At 46.9% G+C, this 15429-nt stretch overlaps 1 protein-coding gene across 1 annotated transcript in view; it reads left to right on the forward strand.

Annotated features, from left to right (window-relative positions):
- The first annotated feature begins 14903 nt into the window (after nt 1-14903).
- Nucleotides 14904-15429, forward strand: part of LOC142469116 (uncharacterized) — an 88871-nt gene continuing 88345 nt past the window's right edge. Inside the window, exon 1 of the mRNA XM_075576040.1 lies at nt 14904-15075. The gene's annotated coding sequence lies outside the window, so the exon portion shown is untranslated. The remainder of the gene's footprint in view (nt 15076-15429) is intronic.

The following is a 15429-nucleotide window of genomic DNA, read 5'->3' on the forward strand; positions in this document are numbered from 1 at the left end:
CGGACATTGTGTTGCTGCAGGAAACATACTTCAGTACCACCAGTTTCCCCAAATATTTTGATAAGCAATTTAGACAAGTTTACCTAGCGTCCGCAAGGGTAAAAAAACGCGGAGTAGCGATACTGATACATAATAGGGTGGGACTGGTGGTGGATGAGGTGAAGAGGGACAAGGAGGGTAGGTTCCTGTTACTCACAGGGTCCATTAACCAGCAACCGCTCACGATCGCCGTAATATATGCCCCTAATGGACAAGACCCGGCCTTCTTCGCCTCATCCTTTGAAACTATCCGCAAACACGCTAAAGGCGCATTAATTATAGGGGGAGACTTTAACACGGTATCAAACGCAGCCCTAGATCGCTCAGGGCCCTACAGAGGCCGAACGGATCCTGGATCCAGGGCCCTCGAACAGGGACTGCGCGATCTACAGCTGGTCGACATCTGGAGGGAACTCCATCCCCTCACCAGAAACTATACTTTCTACTCACACCCACACGACTCATTTAGTAGAATCGATTACTTCTTTGTCTCTAGTAGACTGGTCCCAAAGATCGCCCATGCGGGAATCCACGATATTTCGTGGTCCGATCACGCACCAATAGAGCTACGGTGCACACAGATAGGACTGGACAGGCCAGGAGCAAACTGGAAATTAAATGAATCCCTTCTAAAAATCCCGGATCTACAGATCAGGATTGGAGACGAAATCCAAACATTCTTTAGAGAAAACAAAGGAAGCGTTAGCTCTCACATAACCCTCTGGGAGGCACACAAAGCAACAATAAGGGGGAACCTGATTAGTATTGCGGCCCGTAAGAAAAAAGAGAGCAACGCTAAAATCAGGAAAGAACACGCGGAGCTAAAGACACTGTGGGATAAATATAAAATCACCCCAGACCCTGCCACCCGCCAACAGATTGGCGACGCTCAGACTAAACTAAATCTACTTCTGGCCTCTCAGGCGGAGAAGTCGTTGAGTTGGACTAAGAGAAGATTCTTTGAAAAAGCAAACAAACCAGATACCCTGCTGGCTAATATGATCAGCGCTAAAACCAGTAATTATAATATCCAGGCCCTACGGCTGGAGTCAGGCAACATCACGGCCAACCCGCAAAACATTGTAGCGGAGTTCAAAACATACTACGCGAAATTATATGATGGGGACAAAGTAGCCCATTCGGCTGGCACGGACAAAGCCCTGAAAGATTTCTTGAAGGGCTTGAATCTACCGGGCCTGAGTAGGTTGGACAGAGAGGCAATGGGTAGTGACTTTACAACGGAGGAAATATTGGAGGTTATCAAACACCTAAAACCCTCTAAAGCCCCGGGTCCCGACGGTTTCTCGAATCTTTATTATAAGAAATTCGGCAAATTCTTAACCCCGTTCCTTCGCAACATGTTTAATCAAGTACTGGGAGGCACCCCTTTCCCCAAACAAATGCTCCAAGCGTCCATCTCGGTAATACACAAACAGGGAAAAGACCCGTTGGACTGCAAAAGCTACAGACCAATATCCCTGATCAATTCGGACATTAAAATATATGCCAAACTCCTGGCCAATAGATTGGGTCTCATCCTACCCAGACTGGTGCACCCAGATCAAGTCGGGTTTGTCCCGGGTCGACAGTCTTCAGACAATACTCGACGAATCATTGATCTGTTAGAAATAGCCAATGCCAGATCAATACCAGTTATGGCGCTCAGTCTGGATGCAGAAAAAGCATTTGATAGGATAGACTGGCCATACCTTGAGGCCACGCTTGGAGCGTTTGGGATGGGAGAGAAACTAACTAAAGCAATTTTCGCCCTTTACGAGAATCCGTTGGCAAGGGTTACCCACCAGGGGTTCGTCTCGGACCCCTTCCAAATTAAGAGCGGAACAAGACAGGGCTGCCCGCTCTCCCCCCTCCTCTTTGCTTTGTGTATGGAGCCACTGGCCGCCCACATACGCGAGAGCAAAGACATCACGGGTATAGACATTGGAAACCAGTCGCATAAGGTGGCACTCTATGCGGATGACGTGTTCCTGACTATATCTAGACCCCTTACCTCTCTGCCAAATCTTTTTGACCTGCTGGGGAGATTCAACAGGATCTCTGGATTCAAAATAAACCAGTCCAAATCTGATGCCATGAATATTAATCTCCCCACGCACATGGAGAAGCTGATCGCCTTAAATTTTAATTTTAATTGGCAACCGAAAAACATTAGATACCTGGGGATCAACGTCACCAAGTCCTATGACACGCTATATCAGGCAAACTATCCCAAATTGACACAGACTTTGAGAGGGGACCTCAAAAGATGGTCCACCCACAATATTTCGTGGATCGGAAAGATCCACTGCGTTAAGATGAACCTGCTTCCACGCATCCTATACCTCTTCCAAACCCTCCCAGTGCCGATAGGATTGAAGGATGTCCTCTCACTTCAATCAGCTATAGATAAATTTATCTGGGGAGGCAAGAAAGCGAGGGTGGGAAAACAAATTATGCGTAAACGAACGGAAGCAGGAGGGCTGGCGGTACCTTGTTTGTTGTCCTACTACAAAGCGGCGCAATTATGCCAAATCGTGCAATGGCACACGAATCCAGACTCAAAAAGATGGGTCGCCCTAGAAAAGGAGCTCTGCTCCCCTGTGGCTCTGGAACATGTAATCTGGCTCCCCAAAAAGGCACGGACTGGTGCCAAACTGCCGCTATCCTCCATGAACAACTCGATTTCGGTTTGGGAGGCCACACGTATGAGATGTAGCCTGACCCATAAAGCGTCAGGTATGACCCCACTTTGGGATAACCCACTTTTTGCTCCGGGCCGGACCAGCGCAGACTTTTCTATCTGGAAAAAAAGCAAAATTAACAGGCTAATAGATCTGGGGGGAAAACGAGGCGTTCAAACATTCGATTTACTTAAAGAATACCAAAACATTCCCAACGCCGAGTTCTTTAGATACCTCCAGCTCAGAGCGTTTTATCAATCAGTGCAGCCCCACATACCAATGACGAATTTTGAAAAGCTCTGTCGTTCGGGGACATCCACCAAGGGACTCACATCGCAGATGTACGGGGAAGTAATCGGTTCTAGTAAGACAGTGACGGACAAAACGGGGTATATGATTAAATGGGAAAAGGACTTAGGGGAGGAAATTGATGTAGAGGAATGGACAAAAATTGTGACGGCGACTTCAAAAAGCTCAATGTGCACGACTTTGAGGGAGAATGCATATAAAGTTATGATGAGATGGTACCACCCCCCCACTAAATTAGCTAAATTTCTGCCCAGCTACTCCCCATTGTGCCCAAGACAATGTGGACAACAAGCAGACTTGCTCCACGTGCTGTGGTCTTGCCCCAAACTTACGCCGGTCTGGGATTCAGTTAATGATTGGCTGAATAGGATCCTCGGCACATCCACCCCCGTCGACCCATGGCGGTTCCTTTTGAACAGGCCGCAAAAAGGTCTCTCCAGGGGAGCAAATAAACTGGCGGTACATTTCGCAACGGCGGTGAGGGGGGAGATCGCAGCGCGTTGGAAACAAAAAGAAATCCCAATAATCGCAAAGATCAGGAACCGAATTTGGTCAGTTTGCCAGATGGAGAAATTGACGAGTCTGGTCAATGACACTGGCACAAATTTCTTAAAAGTCTGGTCACCATGGTTGGCAAAGACAAACATACAGGGGGTAGATAGGGCCACGATTTGGCATTGATAGATGTAAAATGCATTCTCCCTTAAAGAGGCCCTAAGACACCTCGACGGTCCACGAGCACACACAGTTCATGGGTGGACAGAGAGTGTGGGGTACACTGGTTGCCCACCGGACTATCGGTTTTCTTAATTGCAGAGAGCCAGCGGTCGCACGTTTAGAAACGGAACCTCGGTCGGAGATCCCTTCCCACCCCCCTCCCCCCCCCCATTTCCCCCTCCCGGCTGGGAGCTATATGTAGTTTGTCGGTTAGTCTGTCTGTCTCCCCGTTTGTCCAAAGTACACAGATATTACGCATGCTGCATGTTCCCCAATTACAGGAGGCACGTTTCCCTCCAAATGTTTACCATGAATGCATGACATGTATGTTCACACAATTTAAAAATAAAAAATTTCAAGTTGAAAAAAAAAAAAAAAAGGGAACATTAATGATGGATGCCATGGAGATGAATAGAAATTTGAGTGGATGTGGCCATACATCTATCTATTAGATGGGAAATATCTTATGAAATCATATTCATCAGGCCAGCAGGATATTGCTTATATAGCAATGAGAAAAAACAATGAGGTCAAAAAAGCAGCTATATGCACAAGGACCAATAAAAAGGCTCATATGCAGATTAGGGGAGGGAAAAAGTATATATGTATATGGGATGGAACTAACAATGTGAATGCATCACAGCTTGGTGCTCCATGATGCTGAATACATTAAGTATCAGAGACTGAGTGATGTCTCTGAACATGCCATTATACATATACAATAGAACATATATTAACTTGTCAATTCTAGCGATAGGGCAAATTAATAATAATAATGATTAACAAGGCACAATGTAGTATGGAATTATAGGATGGGGTGAACTCCTTCCCAGTACATATATAAAAATATATAAAAAATGCATGATAAAGATACATAACAAACCATAATAAAAAAACATAATAAGAGACGACGTGTTGAATTCCTATATGGAACAGGGGTGGATGACAAATGGAAGAAGAGAAACAGCATCAGAACCAAACAATTATCTCAAGAAAGGTGTAATGTCTATTTCCATGTTCAAACCTCTAGGGGAAAGGGTTCGCAACTTATGGATCCAAAAGGACTCTCTTTTAATAAGTTCTAGATTTCTGTCGCCCCCTCGCCAATGTTGTTTCACAGACTCTATAGCCATATAGGTTAGTCTCCTAGAGTCTTCCTGATGTTTCTCCAGAAAAGGGTTAGAGACACTACGTGTAACCAGATTTCTTTTTATACTGCTGAGATGGTCCAGTATTCTGGTCCTAACTGGTCTTTCTGTCTTGCCTATATACTGCATTTTGCATGGGCACTCGAGCATATAAATGACGTGGTCTGTTCTACAAGTTATACAAGATTCAATCTGGAATGTTTCTTTGGTAATATTTGAACAGAATGCTGTCTTGTTTTTAGCTTTAAACTCGCATGCTCTGCATGTATTGCAGCCAAAGAATCCTTTTCCAGTGTGGAGCCAATTAGTAGAATTGAGATTTTCTCTTTTTTTTTTTTTGTTTCAATTTTTTTATTAGGCAGTTATAACAGTCAACATATTTTCTATGACAGTCCATTTGTGGCCTAACACAATTTTTAACATATTAAAGAAAAGTCTCGACGTCCCCCTGTTCCTCCAGGGTCTGTCGGGGTGACGCGAGAGTTGAAGTAGAAAAGGGAAGAGAAGGAGGGTAAAAGAGAGAGCGGGGGGGAGGGGGAGGGGAGTAGTTGTACCACTCCCTCGCCTTGGCATGTGCATTTAGTCTCCGTTACCCATTGTGGCTCATACCTCTATCCTTAAATGGCGTTTCTGTGTGTCAGGGCCATTCTAGTGAACCACGGGTCCCATATATTGTAGAAGGCCGTGGTGGACCGTTTCAGAAATGCTGACAGCCTCTCCATTTCCTTTACTTCGTTAATTCTATTTATTACTGTCTGCTTGGAGGGGGGGGACACTTTCTTCCAGGCGGCTGCCACCGCACATCTAGCCGCCGTGAGAATAAAGGAGATCAATTTGCCTGTTGGTCGGTCCAGTGTTTCTAGGGGCCTGGCCAATAGGTAGGTCAGCGGTTCAACCGGGATTGTGAGGTCTGTGACCTCTTTTATAAGATTGTGTATAGTTTCCCAGTATTTCTGAATTTCTGGACATGACCACCAGATGTGGGCCATGTCCCCCTTTTGACCGCAGCCTCTCCAGCACAGATCCGAGGCCAGGGGGTAGATTTGGTTAATTTTGGCTGGGGTGAGATACCAGCGAAACAGTATTTTATATAGATTCTCTTTTATTGTGGTACATATGGAAGTTCCTGAAGCTGTTTCCCAAATACTTTCCCAATCCTCTCGGTCTTTAAAGATATCCAATTCTGCTGCCCAATGCAGCATATAGTCATGTGTGGGGGCTTCTGAGGCACTCTCCAGTTCTGCACAGATTTGAGTTGTTAGACCTTTCTGATGGCCGGACTCCCTGCAGAGCCTTACAAAGCCAGTGAGAGGTGGAAATTCCAACGTTGGGGATAATGTTTGGGTAAAGTGCCGAATTTGTAGGTATTTGAAAACATTCAGCCCTACTATCTCATATTTGGTTTGTAAGTTTTGATAACTCAGGAACTCCCCGAAGCTCAAGAGGTCGACAATTGCTCTAATATTTTTGGTTTCAAATTGATCAAATTGTCTGGGCTCACATCCAGGTGGGAATTTTGGATTTTTGTAGATTGGTGTGAGTTGGGAGCGAGGTGTCGTGAGCTTAAATTTATATCTGCATTTCGTCCAGGTCTCCCAAGTGTGTCTCATCGGGCCTAGTTTGAATTTGTTGCTTAGCATGTCTTCCCTGCTCATGGACCAAAGGCAAGCTGGTAGTGAAGGCGTCCCGGCATAGTGTGTTTCTATACCTAGCCAACAGTATTGTTTTGGGATAGCGTTCCATACCATTACCTGCCGTAGTTGTGCGGCTAGGTAGTATCTTGTTATGTCTGGAACTACTAGGCCTCCTCTCCCCCTTGAGGTCAAGAGAACCTTTTTGGCGACTCTAGGCTTTTTGCCTTGCCAGATAAAGTGGAAGATTAATTTTTGAATATTTTTTAATTCTGAGCCAGGGATGGGAACCGGGAGGGTCTGGAAATAGTATAGTAACCTAGGGAGTATGTTCATTTTGACCGAGACCATCCTCCCGATCCATGATATCTGGTTTCCTCCCCATTTATCTAAGTCTTGCTTAATTTTTTTGAACAGGGCCGGATAGTTATATTGGTATAGTGTTTGGTAGGTCCTCGATATCTTAACTCCCAAGTATTTGATATAAGAGGAGTTCCAACGATAGTTAAAATTTAATTTGAGGAGTTCCACCTCTGACTCCGGCAGGCTGAGGTTCAGGGCCTCCGATTTGTCGTTGTTTATCTTATATCCCGAGATTTGTCCAAAGTCTCGGAGCTCTTTTTGGAGGTTGGGCAGGGAGATTTGGGGTTTGGAAAGGGTTAGGATGACATCGTCCGCGAATAGGGATATTTTGTGCTGCCTGTGTCCAATTTCTATTCCTTGGATGTCTCTATTGAGTCGTATTGCTGATGCCAGTGGTTCTATGGTTAGCGCAAAGAGGAGAGGAGATAAGGGGCATCCCTGTCGAGTACCATTGGTGATCTCAAACCTCTGGTTATTGCCCCCTGGTAGTTTTACCGTTGCTGATGGGTTTTGGTATAATCTACGGACCCCCTCTAGGTATGCGTCTTTGAAGCCAAATTTGCGCATAGTTTGGTCCAGGAATTGCCAGTTTATTCTATCGAACGCCTTCTTTGCATCTAGGCTTAACAAAAGTGCTTTGGTCCCTGTGAGGTGTACATGTTCGATGATGTTGATTATCTTCTGAGTGTTATCCGAGGCTTGTCTGCCCTTGACAAATCCGACCTGGTCAATATTAATTAATCTCGGCAAGATGGGATTTAATCTGTTTGCTAAAATTTTACTATATAATTTGAGATCACTGTTGAGGAGGGAGATTGGACGATAGCTTCCACACTGCATCGGGTCTCTGCCTTCCTTATGTATAATGGCCAGGTTGGCTAAAGACATTGATGTGGGAATATAGTTCCCTTCCATGAAATAGTTAAATGTTTTTAGAAGATGCTTAGATAGTGTGGGCAAGAATCTTTTATAGTAGACGTTGGTGAAACCGTCAGGGCCAGGAGACTTAGTGATCTTTAGTGATTTGACGGCCTCCTCCAGTTCCTCTTTTGTGATCTCAGCATTGAGGACTGTGTTTTCCTCCTCCGTTAAAGTGGGGAGCTGACATTTGTTCAAATATTGTGTTATGGCCTCTATGGCTATTGGTGCGGGGCGGTCATTTTTAGATCTTAAATTATATAACTCAGTATAGTATTTTGTAAATTCCTCTGCAATTTTCTTGCCACTATATTGTATCTCGCCAGATTTACTTTTGATAGCTGTTATTTGAGATCTCTTTTGCACCCCTCTTAGTTTACTTGCTAAGAGTCTATCAGCCGTGTTTCCCTTGTCGTAATAGAGTTGGTTTGTCCATTTGAGGGCTTTTTCTACATCCTCCAGCTGAATCTGCCTAAGTTTTGTTCTAGCTGTAGCCAGCGTTTTATATAATTTCTGTGTAGGGTTGGCCTTATGGGCTTGTTCTATGGTTTTGATGCTATCTGTAAGTTCCTTGATTTGTGTTAGGCGAGCTTTTTTCCTATGGGAGGCGATGGAAATAAATTTCCCTCTGATGTTTGCCTTATGGGCTTCCCATAGGATTGCTGGAGAGGAGACTGTTCCTGCGTTGAAAAAGAAATAGTCCTTAAGTGAGGCTCTAATTTCTCTTTCTATCTCTGGGTGGTTTAATAGCGAATCATTAAGTCTCCAGGAATAGCTTGTTGTTTTTTCAAAGGGGAGTGATAGTGTTAAGGTGATTGGGGCGTGATCCGACCAGGTGATTGAGCCAATGTCTGATTCAATGGCTGCCGCCATCACGTTTTTTGTGGTCAAGAAATAGTCTATTCGAGAGTAAGTCTGGTGAGGAGCTGAGAAAAAGGTATAGTCTCTCTGGCCTTGATGTTGGGATCTCCACACGTCCACTAGTGAAAATTCGTTTAGAATTCCCCTAAACCTTTTCCCCTTGATCTGGGAGTAGGTTGTACGGAGGGGACCCATCGTGGTTGATCTATCCTCGGTAGGGTTTATGACCATATTTAGGTCACCCCCTACTATCATCGATGATAGATATTCCGGGTCTACGCCCTCGAGAACCGCTTGGAGAAATTCTGTTTGGTTCTCGTTTGGGGCGTATACATTGATCAGGGCAATTGTCGAGACCGCTAAGGAGCCATAAACCACAAGGAATCTACCCTCTGGGTCCGCTGTCGTTTTGATATGATTGAATGGGGTGCCTTGTCAGATTAGGATAGCCACACCCCTCTTTTTACTACTAAATGAAGCAAAAAAGCTTGTTGGGAACATTTTTTTGAATAAATTTGGGGGGTCTTGAGATGTGAAGTGTGTCTCCTGTAATAATATGATGTCCCCCCCTGATTTTTTCATGTCCTGAAGGGCCAATCTCCGCTTCCTGTTGTTTTGCAACCCTTTGACGTTTAAAGATCTCACTTTAATCGGGGCTATTGCCATTGTAATATTTTATTTTTGTGGGTCGTGGACTCGGGGTCTCATCTTTCCCACTAGTTGAGACCTTGCTCCTGTTTCCTGGGAGTGTGATATATTTTCGTCTATGGGCTTGGTGAGTGGAAGGTGTAACTTCTTTATTGGCCTTTTGCGGTTTGCTGTTGAGCTGCCAAGGGGAGGGGGGGGGCAGAGGAGGGGGGGGAGGGGGGAAAGGTCTGCTGGGACAGGGTCAGCAGATGGAAGAGAAGTAGGATTAGGCCTTGTACAGGTCCTAAAGTGATAGTGCCCTGTCTCCTGGAGACCGGCATTCGGAAAATTTGCCCGTTCTGGGGTGGGTCCGGAGCCCGAGGCCGGAGTGCAACAGGGAGGTCCTGGCCCTCTGCTGCGTATGTTGCCCTTCAACCCCTCGACCCTTGGTTACAGGTGGATATGTTGAGGGGGGGGGAGGGATGGGGGGGACCAGGGGGGGGGGAACAAGGTAAAGGTGTGGGGGGGGGGGGAGGGGGTGGAAAAAAAAGGGGGGGGGAGGGGGAGGAGGAGGGGGGAGGGGAGGGGGGGGGAGTGACGGGTGAGGAAGGGGGGGGGAGGGATTTTTGGCCGGGTAGAGAGTAGAGAGCAGAGGGGGGGGGGGGAGCCGTGGGGGAGGGACTATAGAGGGAAGAGCAGTGAGGTGAGGAGAAGGGCTGAGGAGGTGAGGGGTTGGGGGGGGGAAAGAGGGGAGGAGAGGGAGGGGAAAGTAAGTAGGGGGGGAAAGAGGGAGGTAGGTCCGGATCTTTAGTTGGTCAGATGCAAACCATATTTCACATTTCACATTTACCCCATCTTTTGCTGGGGTATGAAGCTCAGTGCATATTATACATACATATATATATTAGTACATTTGTTGAAATTGGGGAAGGGGAGGGGGGGTGTCTCCACGGGGCAGGCCGGGGGGGGGGGGGGAGGGCACGCGGGGGGCAAAGGTGGGGGGGACAAGGACAGGGGGGGGGAGAGAGGGGAAGGGAGGGGCGGGGGCGGGGCCCGCTGTTTGGGTGGGTGGCTGACTGTGAGTACAATTAAGTCAACATGGTCGAGGCCTAGCTTTTGACATATGGTATGCATGTGATAATACAGTGTCGCTGAGGCAAGACACAGACCGCAACGGATGTTACTGGAACCTGCTGGTTCTTCCTTAGCGCCTTCGTTTCATCTCTGTTCTCGGTCTGTCTGTTGGAATGGCAGGAGTTGGGGGAAAGCTCCGGATTCAGCGATTCTTGCGGTGATTCCGTTCAGGTTAGTAAGGGGGGATAGGGAGGGGGGGGTGAGGGAGTACGAGGGCGGGGAGGAAGGGGGGGAGGGGGGAGTTATTGATAGACTGGGGGGGGGAGAGGGAAATGTAGGGGGCTGGGTGGGGGGAGTGGGGACAGGAGGGAAACGGGTAGGGGTGAGATAGGGGGTGCGCTTCTATAAACTCCTAGCAATTTTGAACTTATAGGGATGGGGGATAGCTAGTGTCACTCTCGCTTCAGTCCTTACGCACAGCTTAGTGTCATTTATTAGGTTTTAAGGACTCTGAGGACTCAGGGATTGCCTGCGCATGGGGCGTTGTTCCAGGGAACGCGGATGCCTCGCTTGTAGGGGTAATGTACTTACAGTTTCGGGGGGGGGCGGTGCCCTACCTGGTGTGGACCTGTTTGCCAGCCTCTCATAGGGCTTATTGCCTTGAGGTGCCGGCTGCTGTTACTCGGGGGTTGGTGAGGAGTGGGGGCGACGGGGGTAGAGGGGGCCATGGGGTTCCCCATTGATCTTTGCTCCTCATGTAAGATTCTCTTCCCTCCCCACTCCCGCAACAGTGAGCCCCCCCCCCTCCCAAATAGAAGGCCTCTTTAATACGGCTCCGGCTGACAGCCTTGTGTCGGTCTTGCGGCCGGCTCCTCTTGGGCGGATGAGCGGCCTCTCACAGTGGACACTGCGGCTTGGCAGGCGGTCTTCTTTGTTCACTGCTACAGGTAGGTACGGCGTCTCCCTCTGTTATGCGTGGTCCTCGTTGTGGCTGCCTGTCTAGTAGTCGCTTTGGCTTATGGGCAGGAATCTTGCTGAGTCCTCGTGTGGCGTTCTTGTGACACTATAGCGCTGAAACTGGGAGAACAGAAAACAGAAAGATTCGTTTTGTATGCCTTTATTTTCTTTGTTTTCGACCTGCGAGGCGCTCTGAGATCCTCACTGAGGGACCCTCATTCTCCTGTTCATGGGAGTCGGGTGGATCAGCATTCCACGACGGGGGGGGGGGGGGGGGAGACAGGCCCACTGCTTTCGCCAGTCGGGACATCTCAGCAGGGTGTCTAACGACATGTGTCTTCCCATTTCTGATGATTATTAGTTTAAATGGGAACCCCCATTTGTACTTGATCCCATTGTCTCTGAGGAGGGTGGTCAGGGGTTTTAAGTCCATCCTCTTGTTGATGGTTTGCTTTGCTAAATCATTGAAGATTTGCAGATGGTCATCTTGGTAGGTGAGCGGATCTTTCTTCCTGCAGGCTGCCATAAGCTTCTCTTTGGTGGTGTAGTGGTGTAGCCGGACTATGGTGTCCCTGGTCTTATTTGGGTCGTCTGACCTTGGCCCGAGGGCACGATGGGCCCTATCCATCTCAAAGTCCTTTTTGTCCAGGTCTGCGCACAGCGAGGAGAAGAGCCCTAGGAGGTATGGCTGTAGTTGATCTGACTGGATCGCCTCTGGAATTCCGCGGATCCACAGGTTCTGTCGTCTCTCGCGGTTTTCCTGGTCCTCGAGGTTATCTTTCAGGTATCTAATCTTCATTCCTAGCCGGAAGATTTCATTGTCTGCAGCTGTTTGTGTCTGGAGAGATTCCTCCATTTTAGTTTCTAGTGTTGTCGTCCGTTCAGCGAGGCCTGCTATTTCGTGCCTCAGTTCTGTTACGGCAGCCTTCAGGTCTTGCTGTATAGAAGTGTGCAGTTTGTCTAGCATGCCCTTCATCAGATCTTGCATGAATTCCCTTGTTGGAATAGTCTCTGGGCTTTGCGCTCGCTCCCTTTGTTCTCGGGCCGCGGCCTGCTGCTTAGGGCCTCGTGTGTTCGTTGGCCCGGCGCCATCTTGGTTTCTCGGGGTAAGCTCCGAGCTCCGCTGAGATGGCGAAAAGAAGTTTATTGAGCCCTGGCCGGGCGGCGCTTTTTGCTTCGCAGCCATTGCGGGGTGTTTATCCTGCTAGGGGTTATGTTTTTGGGGTCGGGGGGTGGGGTGAAGGGCGCTTGTATAGCGGTTTATGCGCGCGGGCCGGCGGAGCTCAGCTCTCACACGTCCATCTTCTCTGGCGTGCCGGACACTCCCATCCGAGATTTTCTCTTTTTAAAGCACTCGGTGCTAATTTATTTTTTCGGTTACTAGCCTTCCTGAAGATAATGTTTGTTTTTTCTGGGATCACATTCCCTAGGATTGGGTCGTTCCTGAGTATACCCCAGTGTTTACCAACGATATTTCTTATTTCATTTGCCTCCCCGCTATAATTAGTTAGGAAGGCAAAGTCAAATTTCTCATTTCTTGTTGTTGTTTTAACCTTAGTTTTTAACAGGTCTTCCCTATCCTTTGCATCTACTCTCTTCAGGGCCTCATCTAATTTCTCTTCCTTATATTTATTTTTCATAAACCTGTTTTTCAGCTGATTAGCTTGTACATGAAATGTCTCTTTGTCACTGCAGTTTCTCTTTAGCCTTGTGAACTGCCCAGATGGGACACCATCCAACCATCTATCAGTGTCCTTAAAATACGTTTGAGTTTTAATGATATCTTCTTCTATGAAGATCACACGATCTAAAAAGTTTAAACTGCACTGACTATAATTACTCGTGAACTTTAAATTACTCTCATTGATATTTAAAGAGTCCAAAAAGCTTACAAGAGTCTCCTGACCCCCCCTCCATATTGGAAACACATCGTCAATGAAACGGCGCCAGAGGACCAGGTCCGCCACAAGCTCGCCACAATGCCAGATCTTCTCGTCTTCCCAGATGGCCATAAACAGGTTGGCGTAGCTTGGGGCGAACCTGGTCCCCATCGCCATTTATTTCCTTTGTTCATATTAATATACTAGAGCCATTTTAGCAAATAACTAATGTGTGGGTTTGGCTCTTTTAACAATGTACTGGCATTAGGGTTTCTAGCTAAGCAATGCCCATTGCAAGCACACATAGTGCATGTGATATATTGATCTAATGCTTTTAAGTGCAGTGTTCTTATTGTGCCTTTAAACCATATATTGCAATTATTAGACATGCATAGGGCAGGCAATATATGTGAGGATGTTATCCTTACCTGTGTTACTCACCTCACCCCCTAATTGGCCGCGTGTGGAACGCAGGCAGTTCATACACCATCTACAGCATGTGTATGAGATGACGTCATACACGCGACGTCGCGCCACAGCATGGAACGCACTAGCTGATAATGGAACGCAGTGCGCAACCAATGGAAGACGGAAAAAAGGCGCAAATTTTAAATGCACTTATAGAGAAAGGACAGCAGGACTTTTAGAAACCCCCTGGAAGAAGTCTTATTAGACGAAACGCGTTGGGACATTATTTTCTCATTTGCAGAGACTGCACTAGACCCTTGGGAGCTGTCTGGAGCGCTGTACCTCCTCTATGTGATATCCCCTGGTGTATGGCCATCACTGGGGTGTATTGAGAGTTGGGATCCAGTTGTTTCAGTGTAGCGTTTTTTGGTAATCTGGGTACAGTTGTTTTTAGCTTTTATCACATAAAGATTTTATTTTATTTTCCCCTGCGTCCTTTTCCTTTCTAAACTGGAAGTATCCTGTGATTCCATAACCACTCTCTGAAGTTGGTTACTTTAACAACCAAAAGCTAATTATTTTCACATAAAATGTGAGTGCACATTTTGCTCTAGTATTCAATTATTACTCACATATACAGTATTACACTATTTGTGTTTCATCTGTCCCATTGAGAATATCCTGCTACCGGTGAGCCTGCCCGACACTGCGAGTCCTGCTGCTGGTACACATCATCAGAGGTGTCCTGATAACGGAGAGTCTGCAACACCAGTGTGGTTAAACCGAAATGCCCGCTTGATTTCACCAAATGTGAGTGCAATACTTTCTCTGCTCATACTGCTATATACAATATTACACTATTGTGTGTCTCTTGTTCTCTTTATATACTTCCAATTCTGGTGAGATTGTGCGCATTTGGAACCCCCCCCCCTTAGTCTCTGGAGGGCAAACTTTTCAGGCTTCAAAAAGAATCCGGTTTCTCTGCTATTTCGAACAGAGCAATTTTGAAAAGCCGACCTTAGCTTTATCGACACAAGTCACTAGATGGTCTGTGTCACAGGAGAAAAAATAGTAGATGGCAGTGCAGCTGTCTTGGAGGAAAATATGAACCAGAACTGCCAGCTTGCTAAGTACAAAAATTTACATGTGTCACAGGAGAACAGGTATTTACACCTACCTACGTGTCAATAGGCGAAACTAGTAGGGTTTTTGTCCCTCTGGAGACTCCGTAGCTGATTCTGTAGCTGGCAAGGAAGCACTGTCCCCCGTGAACCACCGCACCTGCTGCGCGCACAGATGCGGAAGTGCCGACGGCCGCAACTTCACAACGCCGATCGGAGCATCAAGGCGGATAGCAGGGACTAACATCATCACCTTTCCTGTTCCAGAGCTGTTCGGAAGTCTCAGAGTGGCGAGAGTGTGCCCTTTAAAGCACTCATTGCGATTTTATCTTTGGGAGAATGTGAGTGTGCCTTTCCCCAATTTAAATCCATCTGTTTTGTGCATTAAATTGCATTATGCTATGTACTCTCCATGTGTCTTTTAAGAGAGATAATCACGTGATCAGACCATCCTCCTGCAGATGTTTGTGTGTGATTTGTTCACCTAATCACTAGCACATCACCTTCACTGGTTTATTTCTGGTTTATTGTTAAGCACTCTACTGCACATTTATTTATACATCCATTATAGTGCTGGCTAGCTGCCAGGGACCCAAGGGTAACCATAGGGCTTAACCTTTATTATATAGCCTGGTTACCCTTGCCCGTCACACCCTGCACATAGGAAAGGCTTGATCTCAATCCCCAGACCCCAG

This window comes from Ascaphus truei, chromosome 18, assembly GCF_040206685.1.
Source record: "Ascaphus truei isolate aAscTru1 chromosome 18, aAscTru1.hap1, whole genome shotgun sequence".
Lineage (NCBI taxonomy): Eukaryota > Metazoa > Chordata > Amphibia > Anura > Ascaphidae > Ascaphus > Ascaphus truei.